The sequence below is a fragment of the Sorex araneus genome, chromosome 8, assembly GCF_027595985.1.
Source record: "Sorex araneus isolate mSorAra2 chromosome 8, mSorAra2.pri, whole genome shotgun sequence".
In the NCBI taxonomy this organism is placed as follows: Eukaryota; Metazoa; Chordata; class Mammalia; order Eulipotyphla; family Soricidae; genus Sorex; species Sorex araneus.
Window position 1 is genome coordinate 37,653,524 of NC_073309.1, and position 13,630 is coordinate 37,667,153.

Sequence of the window (13,630 nt, forward strand, 5' to 3'; positions counted from 1 at the left end):
AATATTAAGCTGAGGCTAGGGAAAGGAAATAATTTCTAGAAAACCAGAGTGAAATTAAATTCTTCCCCCAGAACTGTGAGAATGTAACCCCCGGTTCTTGTACTCTCCTGGGTTGGGATTACAAGAATTCTCACCTAATACAAGATAAACTTCTCCCCTGTGGAAAATCAGTAGTATGGTGCCCCTTTAGTCTACATGATTTGAGTTAACATACAGTGTGCCCTCAAAGTAATGAGCCCCTTCAAGTAACTGAAACTCTCCTTACTCAACAGTTAGTAAGACACCCCGATGTTAAGTTTTTGTTGAAATCAGAACTTCTTCAGGGTGGCCTGGCATCAGCATAAGTTTAAACCAGGACATCTAGCTCTAGCTCTCCCCTTTACACTATCAGATGGATCAGTACAGTCTCAGACATGTCTTCCTGCAGCTCATTCCCAAGGAGAAGGCCTTAGAGAGGTGCACGGATCACAAGGGTAGAAGACTCATGGAGGGGTTTGATGCCCTCATAAGAGAAACCCAAGAGACCTCCATCTCCCTTCCACTATATAAGGTTGATGGACCTGCACACCGCAAGTATCTCAGCCCCCTATGACAAAGGCTTCCATGTGCCTCTGTCATGTATTTTACTTACTCATTTATCCCTTCTTCATTAGCATCTCTGGCTGTTAGGTATGATCCTGACACAGCAAGTTGGCTCACCTCACAAATCCCACCGGCTATGGAGGGGAGCTGACCCACTGCTACAACCACACAGGGGAAACCACAATAAAGGTAAGAGGTGTGGGCAAAGAACTCAAGGGAGGGGCTGGAGCATAGTACAGTGGGGAAGATACTTGCCTTGCATGCGGCCAACCTAGGTTCAATTCCCAGCACCCCAAATGGTCTCCAGAGCACCACCAGGAGTGACCAAAGCACAGAGGTAGGAGTAATCCTTGAACAATGCTAGGTGTAGCCCCCAAAACCAAAATGTCAACAAAAAAGTCTCAAGGGATTGAATCTGGTCATGGAAGACAGGGGAAGCTTCCCTGCAAAAATGATTCTTTTGCTGACACCTGAAAAAGAGGAAGACAAATGATCAAGAGCAATGAGAAGAGGGAGGGGACACTGCACAATGACCTGGTGCAGCTGGGAAGCAAAGAATACACAGGAGGGCAACAGGTGCAAAGGGACTGGGGCAGGCCGGAACATTGGGCTGCACCTCAAAGATTGGAGGCTAGTCTGTTTTTTTTTCTTTTTTTTTTTTTGGCTTTTTGGGCCACACCCGGCGATGCACAGGGATTACTCCTAGCTCTACACTCAAGAATTCTCCTGGCGGTGCTCAGGGGACCATATGGGATGCTGGGATTTGAACCCGGGTCGGCCGCGTGCAAGGCAAACGCCCTTCCCGCTGTGCTATCGCTCCAGCCCCATTGGAGGCTAGTCTGGATTTACATTAGAAACCCCCAGACTTCAGGCACCACAAGAAAGAACTGGTGAGAAGGTGAAATTGTCCAGTCAGGAAACTGAACAAAGCCATTAATGAGGAAAGGGAAAGTTGCAGACAGAGATGCAATAAAAAGAATTTCCTGGCCCATCTTAATTAAGTGTAATCCCACCAATGGCCAACATCCAGAGACTATAAAATCAAGGTCCCGGAAGAGAGCAATGAAGAGAGTCTCTTGCCCCTCGCCTGGCTGTCTTCCCTGGACCCCTCGGAGGGGGTGGGCTTCAGTTTCCCTCCCCGCCCCAAGCAGAACTCCTGAGGCTAAAGACCTCCAGAGTCTAGCCACAGCCATGTTCAAGGCCCCTCTCCACACATTCTGACAAACCTCATGCATAAAGGAACCGGCAGAGGAACCCAGGTGTGTGGGACCTGGGGCTGAGACCTCCAAGTTTGCTCAGATTGGGACTGGGCCTCTTCCGCCCAAATTCCACATTTTCCAGTAGCTAGGCGGTCACACCCACAAAACTGCCTCCAGCGCCGTGTAATCCCACCAATGGCCAATATCCAGAGACTATAAAACCAAGCTCCCAGAAGGTTGGACATCATATAGCCCAGTTCTCCCTCTGGGAGAACCTGGCAAGCTACCTTCCTGCCCGCAAGGGAGGAGAGCCTGGCAAACTCCCCATGGCCTATTCGTATGCCAAAGCCAGTAACAATGATGGGTCTCATTCCCCTGACCCTCCAAGGTGGCACCATTGGGAAGGACAAGTAAAGAGAGGCTTCTAAAATCTCAGGGCCAGGATGAATGGAGACATTACTGAGACTGCTTGAGAAATTCAACAATCAACAGGATGATGATGATGATGATGATGATGATGATGATGATGATGATGATGATGATGATGATTACAATGATGATCTTAATTAAGATCCTCAGGACATGAAGTGACAAGGACATGCATCCCCACAGTAGCCCAGGAAGGCTGAGTCTCAGCGCCTTCTGCAAGTTCTGTACAACTCCCAAGCTAGAACCAGACCTGCTTGCTTGATAACACCCAGGGCCATCTCCTCTGCCTGCAGAGAAACCCTGTTTCCACGTGGCTTTCCCTGGGACACCAGAGCCTATCATTCTTATGCTAAGAAAAATTATTACTTATCAGTATAACCAAGCTAACCTGAATCTGCACAAAATATCATGGAATTTTCACACTGAGAGGAACTCTGAATATTTGTGATCTTTTTCAGTATGTTCACAGATGTGTTTACATATGATTTATTTTCTATTAACATCTATGTTCGGTGTCCTCTAAAATCACTGACTTTTTCCTGAGTTTAACCCGTGTATATTATCTTTCAGGCTCCCACCATTCCCACCTGAACCACAAGGGATGAGGCGAGAGAGAGAGAAGAAAAAAAAAGAGAGTAAGAGAGATGGAGACAAAGAAAGTCAGAAGCAAAAGAGACACAGAGACAGAAAGAGAACTGTTCCCAGAAGGCACTCACTCACAATAAGTTGATTTCACTGGCAACAGATCAGCCTGAAAAGCCAAATCCACAAAGTCAAGAGAACGGCATGACCTCCATTCTGCTGGAGAATCTGGTGAAAACTCAACATAGAGGTGTGGCAAACTGGCAAAGCCCCCACTGGCTCATCAAAGAATGAAAAAGACAGGAAGGAGACAGAGCCCCATGCCTGGTGAGTACAGGACAGGCGGTGGTGTCATCCGAGGAAGAATGGATAAGGATCACACAGGAGCGTGGTGGCAGGGGGAAGACTCTGCATCCCCAGTTATGAGGCTGGGGTGAAACGGGTACCTCAAGCCAACTGAGAGGTGTCGCGATTTGAGAAGGAAAGTGACTTTGGTAGATGACAGTAGAAGACACTTCCTTGCTTTTTCCTTTCTTTGATCCCTCACGTTGCCCTGGCCACCAACCAAGTTCACGCAGTCCAGACATTTTTGGATTGAACCAATGTGTTAGCACCCTTCTTTTACAAAATGTAGAGGAAATCGAGCTAAGATTAAACCTGTGGAAACCAACCCCTAGATGTCATTGTTGCTGCTGAAATATCAAATCTTAAGTCTTTGAAATTTTAAATCTGAAGAGATAGCAGTGTTCATCTGAATAAGCTACTTAAATCATGCAAATTCAATTCACTTTCAATTTTTCAAAGCCAAGTCCAAAGTCTTCTGGACTTCTTAACCAAAATGTAACTGAATCTTAGGGTGTTAGCACGTATTCAGTTGCCAACCAAATCCACATTTAGGGAAAAAAAGGCTGGAAACCCAAGTCGTCATATGTGACATGCCGAACTGGGCTCACATCAAATTCCACGACTGATGAGCCGGTTTTAGAAAAAGCTCCATGGTTCTGGTTCCTTCTTTCCCAGTGTCCTCTGACTTCCAGGCCCACCTCTGTCAGGGGAGGTGTCCCTGTCTCCTGCCGAGGGCACACTGAACTCTCTGGCCCGTCTTCACTCCACACCCTATTTCCAATCAGCTCACCGTGTCCCAGCTCCCGCCTGTCCTTCCATCTCAATGCTTATGAGTGGAGCTACATTTCAAACCCTATTCTAAGTCCACGGGTGAGCAAGACTGACAAGCGTCCTGGGTTTGTCCATGTCATGGGCACTCACATCCCACCAGGACAGACAAATGTCCGCAAAAAAAATGTGTCAAATAAGACAAGCAGAGTCTTTGTCTCAGTCCATGAGTGCTGCGTGTCTTTGCCGGGGCAAACCCCAGCTCTGGATCCACATACCTTATCCCTACTTGACTCCAAATGATTCTGGGCAATCCTGCCAGACGTTCTGTGTCCACTCTCACCTCCAATCATATATATTGGTCTGTTTTCTATTTCAAGCTGATCCAGTACGAACTTAGCTCAGGCTTCTTCCCCCTCCCACCCGCTGTTCCCAGGACCTTCTGGCCTGGCTTCATGACCTGAGGGAGGTGAGTCGTCCGTGAGGGCCAGGTGCCATGGGAGCCAACACCTGCTTGGAAGCACCTACGGTGCTCTGGAGCCCTGGAGCCCTCCTCGTGACTGATTCTGACATGCCACTTCCTTCACGCAGCAGATTTCTGCAGAGCTCTCCCAGCCTGTGGCTAACAGGAGCCAATGATGAGCTGCTCCGGCCTCCTGGCCTGAAAGGGCATGAAAACTGAAGTCAGGTGCCATCTGCATTTTCCCTACTCTCTCTCTCGCTGCTGTCTCTTTCTCCACAACATAAACCTCCCAGGAGTTCAAATATCAAACAACATTCCTTATGCTTGATTTCCAACATCATAGGAACAGCTCAGAGTTGGAGAACCTCAGCAGGTCAAAGGCTGCTTTCGACGGTTTCCTACTTCCCAATGCTTAAGAAAGTAAGAAGTGGAGTTTCCAGTCAGCTGCTGCTGCTGCTGTGCGTGGCTTCATCCGGTCCATCACCTCAAGAAGAGCTGTCAAAATAACAAACGACACATTTTTAAGCCACAGGATTACCCCTTAGCCAGACTCTCTGGGTTTGATTAGCAGTTACTTTTCCTCTTAGTGTCTTTCTTCATCTTCTTCTCCTCCTTCTTTTCATTTTCCTCCTCTGCCCCTCTCATCAATAAAGGTCAATGCGTTAAGGAAGCCGCTTCTCTGAGAAGAATTTAACAGCATCCTATTATAATCGCATTGTCTTGTGCAGAAGCAGGTGGTATTACCTGTCAACAGGGTTTTGGACATAGCAAATAGCTACCACCCAACTCAGCTGAGACTTCTGGGCAGATAAAGTGGCCAAAGGAGACGGCCCTTTGGAGGCCTCGGAATCTCATTTTCATTCCCCTGGTGGAGAAGAGACTGACTTTATTGACAACGACGACTGAAAATTGCCTGAGCGTTCCAGTAACCAGTCTGCGTCGAAGCAGAGAGACAGTCTGGCGGAGGCGGGCGCCCCGCTCCAGCGCCCGCTCCACTGACTGAGCCACGTCTGCGGCAGCACCAATCTGTGGCATATGCAGACCAGACTGAAAGGAGCCTCGTGCGTCCTCAAAAGCAGCCCCTCTCCACCTCCACTCCCAGCCTGCTGGTGTCTTTGCCGGATCCCAAGCCCAAGACAACATGAATCCGGGGAATCTCGCCAGAAGCCCAATGCTGAGATTCATTCTAACCTGGTCCTGTCCCGGTTGGGGGGGTTGGGGGGCAGTGGTGTACAAAGTAAATGTTGCCGTTTCCCACTGGAGTTTGGCTTGACTGCACATTGCAGGGAAGCCACTAGGTGTCACCACCATCGATTCTTGTCCTCGCATCCAGGTTCCGATTATTGTTAGCTCTGAGAGAGAGCTCAGAGAGATCTGACTAGAATCCCATCACAATCCAGATTCAGGACTCTTTCGGATGCTTTGAGAATCTGAGCTCCTCACCGGGCCTCCTCAAAACCAGTCCGAGGCACAGACCCAAAACAGCTGAGCCGAAAGGGAAGCAAGACCCATGTTAGCTGGCGCAAACCCCAACCCTCACAATATGTGCCCCCCGTTCTTCCTTCCAACTCTTCTTAGGCATCATTGGCTGCCGTGAGCATTCTGATTTATTTGGGTCCTCGGTATGAAATAAATTAATCCATGTGCTTCGTAGCACCAGAGATTTTTAGATGGCGAGATACTGCTGAAATAACGTTAAGTCTGGGCTCTTAACAGAAAATGAATGACAGATGGATAATTTATGATGGTTCTTGAGACCCGAACTATAATTATGAAGTATTTCTAGGTCTATATTCAGGATGCAAAGTGGAAGGAACCCAGAGATAATGTTAATTTATAACTGGCAGCTGTATATGTAATAATATATCATGTCTTTTAATCTTATGTTCGTTCTGACTTACATCAAGCAATCTTTCCATTCATTAATAACATCAAACCTTGCCATTATTCTCGGGGATGAAGTCCCATTCTGAACCCAGAGGACTCCTTTAATTAAACTCTGTTCTTCCATACACCAGGCACCTAACACTTAAAGAAGATAGAACTGAACGTCTTGTTTGATAAGCAAGATGAAAATATTAGAGACATAGAGTCCACCTGCTCAACATCCCAGAAGAACTAACTAGAAAAGCAGGGAAATCATTTGCATTTACCATCTCAGCTCACACCACAACAGCCGTTCCCCATTAGTTCCCCTGCCACCTCTCACCCTTCCCCAGCCAGTCCTTTGTGGAAGCAGCATTACTTCTTAAAGGTTGTGACTGAAAATTACATTTAAAAGAAATACAGATGAACAGGCTTCCTCCAATTTTCAGTGTGGCGCTAAGGGCATACATGAGTAATCCCTTCACATAAAATCTAATGTAATCTTCTTACACCAAAGTCAGGGTGTACTTTGTACATGGGGAACAAGTTGATCTCATCAAATTTCAACCAGTTCAGTGTTTCATATTGTTGGCCATTATTCAAAATGTTGGCAACTTACAGCATCGTCTTTGAAGTTCCCCAAAATGCAAAGTGTACTCTAGCTGGTGCACTGGTAGTGGAGAGCACATGACAAGTGTTGTTCAGACTCGTTTTAGAAGAAACAGACCCAGGATGCCTGGAGGAATGAAAACTTCAGTCTTACCACTGTATCACTATATCACTGTCATCCCATTGTTCGTCAATTTACTTGAGCAGGCACCAGTAACGTCTCTATTACACTCAGCCCTGAGATTTTAGCAGCCTCTCCTTACTCATCTTTCCCAGTAATTGGAGGCTCTTCCAGGGTCAGGGGAATGAGACCTATTGTTACTGTTTTTGGCATATCGAATATGCCACGGGTAGCTTGCCAGGCTCTGCGGGTGGGATACTCTCGGTAGCTCTCCGAGAGGTATGTTTATATCTGTTACTGTATTTTGGATATGAATACACCACGGGGAGCTTACCAGGCTCTCCCAAATGGGCAATAGACTCTTGGTAGCTTGTCAGGTTCTCCAAGAGGGAGAACTAGGCTAGTAGATGTCGCACGGCTGCAATGTGCTTCTGGGAGCTTGGTTTTATTGTCTCTGGATGTTGGCCATTGATGGGATTACACGGTGTTGGGGGCAGTCTCTGGGTGTGACTGCCTAGCTACTGGAAAATGGGGGATCTGGGTGGAAGAGGCCCAGTCCCTATCTGAGCAGCCTAGGAGATCTTGGTCCCAAGTCCCGCACACCTGGGTTCCTCCGCTGGCTCCCCCATGCGTGAGGCTCATCCAAACAGTCTCATCAGCTAAATAATAATCCCAAGAGGGTCTGATGAGACATGTGGAGATAGGAATTCAGTGATCTGGGTCATCTCTCATTGGTTGACCAAACATGTTTTCCTATCTTCAACGCTAAATCTTACTATGAGTGAGCATCATGCTACGTGAGTGTCATGACTTGCTATAAATCATGATAAGTAACATTCTGTGGCAACTGGAAACTGCCTAGAAGATTTTATACAAAATATCCACAATTGCAACAATATCTAACATCTTTGCATTCCTCTGTCTTTAAAATAATTAATATAATTTTCTGGAGCATTTTTTGGATAGGAGAGAACAATGCCAAGGTTTTTCACTCCACTGGTGCTTTTATAAATTATCTAGGTTTTTCTTTAGGATTTTGCACCTTAAATATTCTCTAAGTCTGGGACCAGAAAGAAAGAATAGCAGTATGGTGCTTGTTCTACATACGACTGACCCAGGTTTGATTTCTGACACCCTGTATGGTCCTTTGAGTTCCAGCAGAAGTGATTCCTAAGCACAGCGCCAGGAATAATTTCTGAGCACCACCAGGTGTGGTCCCCAAATCAAAACAACAGAAAAAAATGAACAGAAATCTTCTCTTCAGGAATGAAGGTGCTAAGTATTTCATTAACATTCTTTGCTATAATAATTTCTTCCATTGGGTTCTGCTTCTTCCAGTGATTCTGCACAAAGAGGGGGCACCAGTGGCAGGGTCCTGCAACATATAACTCCCAAGCCTCTGTGACTTCCTCATGCTATACATCCACCCAGGGAACCCACCTCAGTATTGTGCCCCTCAAAGGTAGGCATACAGAGTAGTCACTTCAAACAACTATTTCAAATACTGTTAGTCATCAGGCCAGGGGAAAGAGTATTCTGAGGGGACTGCACTATGAAAGAAATGCTCCCCAGACCAGACAGAGTTCAGGAATGAAGGTACTTGCCTTGCGTGCAGCCCAACCAAGCTCAACTCCTGACACTGCATGGTGTCATGAGCACTCCTAAGCACAGTCAGGAGCGGCCCCTGAGCACCTTGAGATGTAGCCCAAAACCTACCCTTTTCCATAAAATGAATTCTCCAGGATGAGAGGGTGCCCATCACTACATCACTAATTTCATCAGTTACACCTCTGAAGCAAGAAGAGGGCACCCTTGTGCCAGCAGAGAGGCACTGGGAGGTAGCAGGTGAATGCCAGAAATAGCTAACACAGGACTTCAAAGATGCACAGATGTTCTCTAACTAGTTCTAGAATTCTCGTTTCCCCTAGGTTACAGTTTCTTCACCTTGTTTTTTGCACCCTCCCATGATCAAGTAATTCTTTAATTTCAATTCTGCCCAATTTCAGATTCATAGACATTTATAGCTAAGACCATGAAAGGAGCCTCTATTCATATAAACCAATAAACTATAATTGTTTGTTTTAATAGCTACTAGAAAGGAGTTTTTCTTTGTTCTCTCTCTCTTCCTTCTCTCTTGCTCTCTCCCTCTCCTTCTCCTTCCACCTCCCTTTCTCTCTCTTTCTCTGCTTACTTTCTTTTGTTGAGAAAAATGACTTCATTTTCCTTTTTTCTTCTTTAGTTATTGACTCCAGTTGGCAAAGAAGTCTATGGAAGAGCAGGATTCTAGCTGCTGTTCTCTCACAACCCCAACTCACCCCAGTTGAATCCACATGAACTATTGTAAGGGGCCAGGGGTGGGTGGGGTGGGTGGGGATTACTGATCTGTCTTAACAGAAGTTTGCTAGCCTCTTTCCCCTACTTGAAAACAGAGAGTCTAGGCTGCTGCAAAGACAATTTGGAATATCCTGAAGTCCCCAAGAGGAGTCCAATCCATTGCTGTAACTGAAATCTTCAGTTTTCCTCCGGCCCTGCAGCTTCTGATAACCTCCTGAGTCCAGATCTGAAGATTCTGCTGAGCAGCTGCTAACAAACCGGAACTGCCCGGTGCACTCAGTGCGGTCGTGAGACTGCCTCACTCATGTTGTTCCACTCTTGGCAGGGAAAGACAAGCAGGGCTGCTGTGACTCTACAGACTATGTCATCAAACAGGTGGGAGTGACAGCATCAAGGTGCACTCCGCAGAGCACTGGGGTTACCTGACTGGGTGGAGATATCAAGTCTGGCCTTCAATTCCTAGAATAAAAAATCCTTCCCTTGGAAATCCTCCACCTCTTGAGAAACATGGCTGCTCCTCTCATCTGAACAAGCTCTATGCACTGAACCACTGGCATCATGGAGTCAGATGAGTGTGCCAAGTCCTAATTTTAAAATTCTAGATTCATTCTGGGCTGGAGTGATAGCACAGCGGAAGGGCGTTTGCCTTCCTTGCGGCCGACCCATGTTCGATTCCTGCGCCCCTCTCAGAGAGCCTGGCAAGCTACCGAGAGTATCGAGCCCACACGGCAGAGCCTGGCAAACTACCCGTGGTGTATTGGATATGCCAAAAACAGTAACAATAAGTCTTACAATGAGAGATGTTACTGGTGCCCGCTCGAACAAATCGATGAGCAACGAGATGACAGTGACAGTGACAGATTCATTCTAGATTCATTTATCAGCTGGATATATGGATATAGCTTAGGTGTGACCACATTGTGATAATTACTGGAGATTTTGTTCTTAATAATGAGACAAAAGACCTCCTTTCCTGAGCATCTACTGGGTGACAGACAATACACAGATATAGCAATATAAAATGATACTCTTCCATACTGTAGCCATACTATGAAGAAAAGGAGTAGGTGAAGAAGTAAAGCATAATTGGGAGATATTACTTCAGGAGGGCTGATCAAGAAAGTTTTCTGTGATTAGAAGACATTTCAACTGAGAGCTAAAGCATGAGAACGAACCAGGACTTAAAAACTGAGGGAACACCAATCAGAACAGTAAAGTATAAAGGCATGGAGACAAAGAGGAGGAATATGGTAAACACGATCAATATGGATGTGATAGCAGAATGAACAAGAAAAAAGGTAACGGCATTGAATATGCTTGCCAGAGCAAAATCATGCAGCCTTGGGGAGAGCATTTCTTACGACTTTTAAGGGGAAACACTTGTGAAAACTCTTTGGCCGTGTGAAAGGCAGAGAAGGATCAAAAGCAAGAAGACTGTACTGAGATGAAAGGAACTTCAGCCAGGGTAATGCTGCAGACGACAAGAAGCGGATGAATTTGAGTTCTTGAACCCAGTGAAACTTGGTGAAAAGAGTGAAAAGAGAAATAAAGGGGTCTTGGGATTTGAACAAAAGACAGGCAGGAGGCAAGCAAGCAAGCAAGCAAGCTCCTCCATCTCTCAAGCAGACAGACTTCCCAGGGTTCGCGCTGCCCATCAGCAGGTCCGGCTAGCAAGCTAGCAAGACATCGCCTTTGGGCCACCCCAAAAAGAAGGGCCCACTCCAAAGCAGTAAGAGTCAGAAGCAGAGAAGTGAAGAATGTCTTTTGTTCACACCCTGTGAGGGTGGGGTGGGCTGATCAAGGGAGCCCACAGCCAGTTTGGGCTCTTCACATAACACTGAGATCTAGACCCCGGCCACCGCCGCACAGGGGGCTTTTGAGCGCCGGGCAAGTGTTGCGCAACCCAAGGTCACAGCGAGCTGCCTCCCGGCGACCCATCCTCGCGCTCGCTCCAGCCCGCCAGCCCCGGGATGCCCGGGGGCGGGGCCTCCCCAGTGCCCGCCCCCGCCGCCCGCCACTCGGGTCACCTGACCGGCCCGCGTGTCACGTGATCCGTGCCCAGCGCCGCCATTTTGGAGCTCCGGATGAGGAGTGGGGGGGGGCAGCGAGGGGGCCAAAGAGGGGCCCAAAGAGTCCGGAGAGAGGGAGGCGAGGACCAGGGCGAGGGCACGGCCGGGCTCCTGGCCGGCCCGAGGAGGCTCGCGGAAGCAGCAGCCGCCGCCCGACCGCAGGTACCGCAGCCCCGGGGCCGCCCCTCCGCCCGCTGCTCCGCGCCGCCGCCAGCCATGTGCGTCCTCCCCTCGGGCCTCTGCCCGCGCCGGCCCGCCGCGCGCGCCCCCCCACCCCCCAGCCCGAGCGCCGCGGCCCCCGCGCTCGGCCCCGGGCGGGCCCTGCAGCCGGGGATGGGGCCGCCGGCGCCGCCGCCGCCTCCCGCCCCCTCGGCGGCCCGTGTGTGTGGGGGGGGGCGCCTAGGCCGGCGCCCGCGCTGGGAGCCCGCCGCGGCCTCGCCCGCTCCTCGGGGTCCCTCCCTGCAGCCCGCAGCCCGCAGCCGCGGCGTGGGGGAAGAGCCAGGACCCCAGAGGAGCCCCCAGCTCCCCCCCCCCCCGCTCCCCTTCTTGCACCTTGTGCGAGCGCCCACGGCGGTGGTGCTGGTGGGCGGCGGGGAGGAGGTCGCCCCCCCCCTCCCCGGTCCCCGGGCCTAGCGCCCCACCGCCTAACTAACACCTGGAGGCGTCGGAGTGAGAGGCTGGAGTGCTCGGGCTGGGTGATTAACTGGGCGGGCGGAGGCGACCGGCCCCAGCCCGAGGCGCTCCTTTTCGGTGGCTGCAGTGGGCTGTGAATTCCCGGCCCGCACCTTCGCCGGAGACTGCCGGGAGCGCCTCGAGTGGGTGCTTCAGCCCTCTCTGCTCTGCCCGCGGGCACGCGTGTGTGTGTCTCTGTGTGTGCGTGTGTCTGTGAGTGGTGCGTTATTCGCGACGAGAAGAAAGTCTGATCCTTCCTGAACTCCATACTTCACTAACCCCTTTCGAATTAACTCCCCCGGGGTGGGGAGGAACCGAGAGGCTTTCTGCCCTGGCAGTGGCACTTTTTTTTTTTTTTTTTTTTTAGCTTGCTGTCGATAAGGTACGGCACTTGACTGTGATTGATAAGAGAGTTGCTTTCTAAATAAAAGGAATAGCATTCTTCCACTGTCTCTCTTTCCAGCTAGGACAAGGAACAGCAAAGAAATGTAGGGCCAGGATAGGAAACTGCATTAAAGACAGACAAACAAAAAAACTAAGGTCATTCCACTGTCCTTGCAACGCTACCGTGCAGCCCGCTGTGCTTGGAAACGAAGGTTTGCTAATCATCTTGAAGATTGTGTTTTTTTGAGGGGCTGGAGTGATAGCACAGCCGGGGAGGGCGTTTGCCTTGCACGCGGCCGACCCGGGTTCGATTCCCAGCATCCCATATGGTCCCCCAGCACCACTCCTGAGCATCACCGGGTGTGACCCAGAAAGCCAAACAACAACAAGAAAAGATTGTAGTTTTTTGTTTGGATGGAAGTAACAACATACGATTTATTACGCCTGTTATCAGTAAAACGAATACTACTTTGAGTCAGATCCCTTCTGAGCTAAAACTTAAAATACACAATTATTGAAAAAAGTTACTTTCTAATTGGCACAGTCCCAAAGTCTAATCTTAAATTATGTAAATTTGTGTCGCATAATTGGGTTGTATATACATTCTTCTGAATTTTTGACATCGAATATTAAAAAAAAAAATTTTTTACTGCCAAAGAAATTAAAAGTCACTATTTCACCGAGAGAAAGAAATGTTTGATACGATATATTTTCATTCTTGGCCACAGCTGGATTTGAAGATTGATCCAAGGGACTATTAATTTCAGGAATTGATTTGAAAGACACTGGCTCTGACTCTTAACAGCCATGTAACCTTGGGTAAGTCACACTGCACTCCGTGCTCCCTTACTTGTAAATTTGTCTAAAGCTTACTTGGCCTGTCCCAACAAGTTATGACAATCAAACACTAATATGCTTGATACAATCTAGCCGATGTATCATGTTGATACAGTTTTTTGTTCTTGCTGAAAAATTAAGAGGAACATGGGTGTCTTGAGGAAGAATGGGTTTAAAATCAGATAAACCCAGATCCTGTTTCTCAAACCAAATATTACTTTACACCTGGTAAGCCTCACGTCTCCTTCTATGCAAAAGGGAGGCTAATATTACCAGGAATGACACAGTAGAACTCAGCATCCCTCCCAGGTCCTACTCGAGGGCAGGAATTCCCTCTTAATGCTCATACTTTCTAGCATGGAGCTTGACA

The 13,630-nt window shown here is 48.4% G+C and overlaps 1 protein-coding gene across 2 annotated transcripts in view; it reads left to right on the plus strand.

Annotated features, from left to right (window-relative positions):
* Window positions 1–11,375: 11,375 nt before the first annotated feature.
* Window positions 11,376–13,630, plus strand: part of ZNF507 (zinc finger protein 507) — a 32,231-nt gene continuing 29,976 nt past the window's right edge. The window contains exons 1-2 of one of the 2 annotated variants that reach the window (XM_055145766.1): window positions 11,398–11,529; window positions 13,152–13,242. The gene's annotated coding sequence lies outside the window, so the exon portion shown is untranslated. Of the gene's footprint in view, window positions 11,530–13,151; window positions 13,243–13,630 lie in introns of both variants that reach the window. The other variant, XM_055145767.1, reaches the window with a different exon arrangement.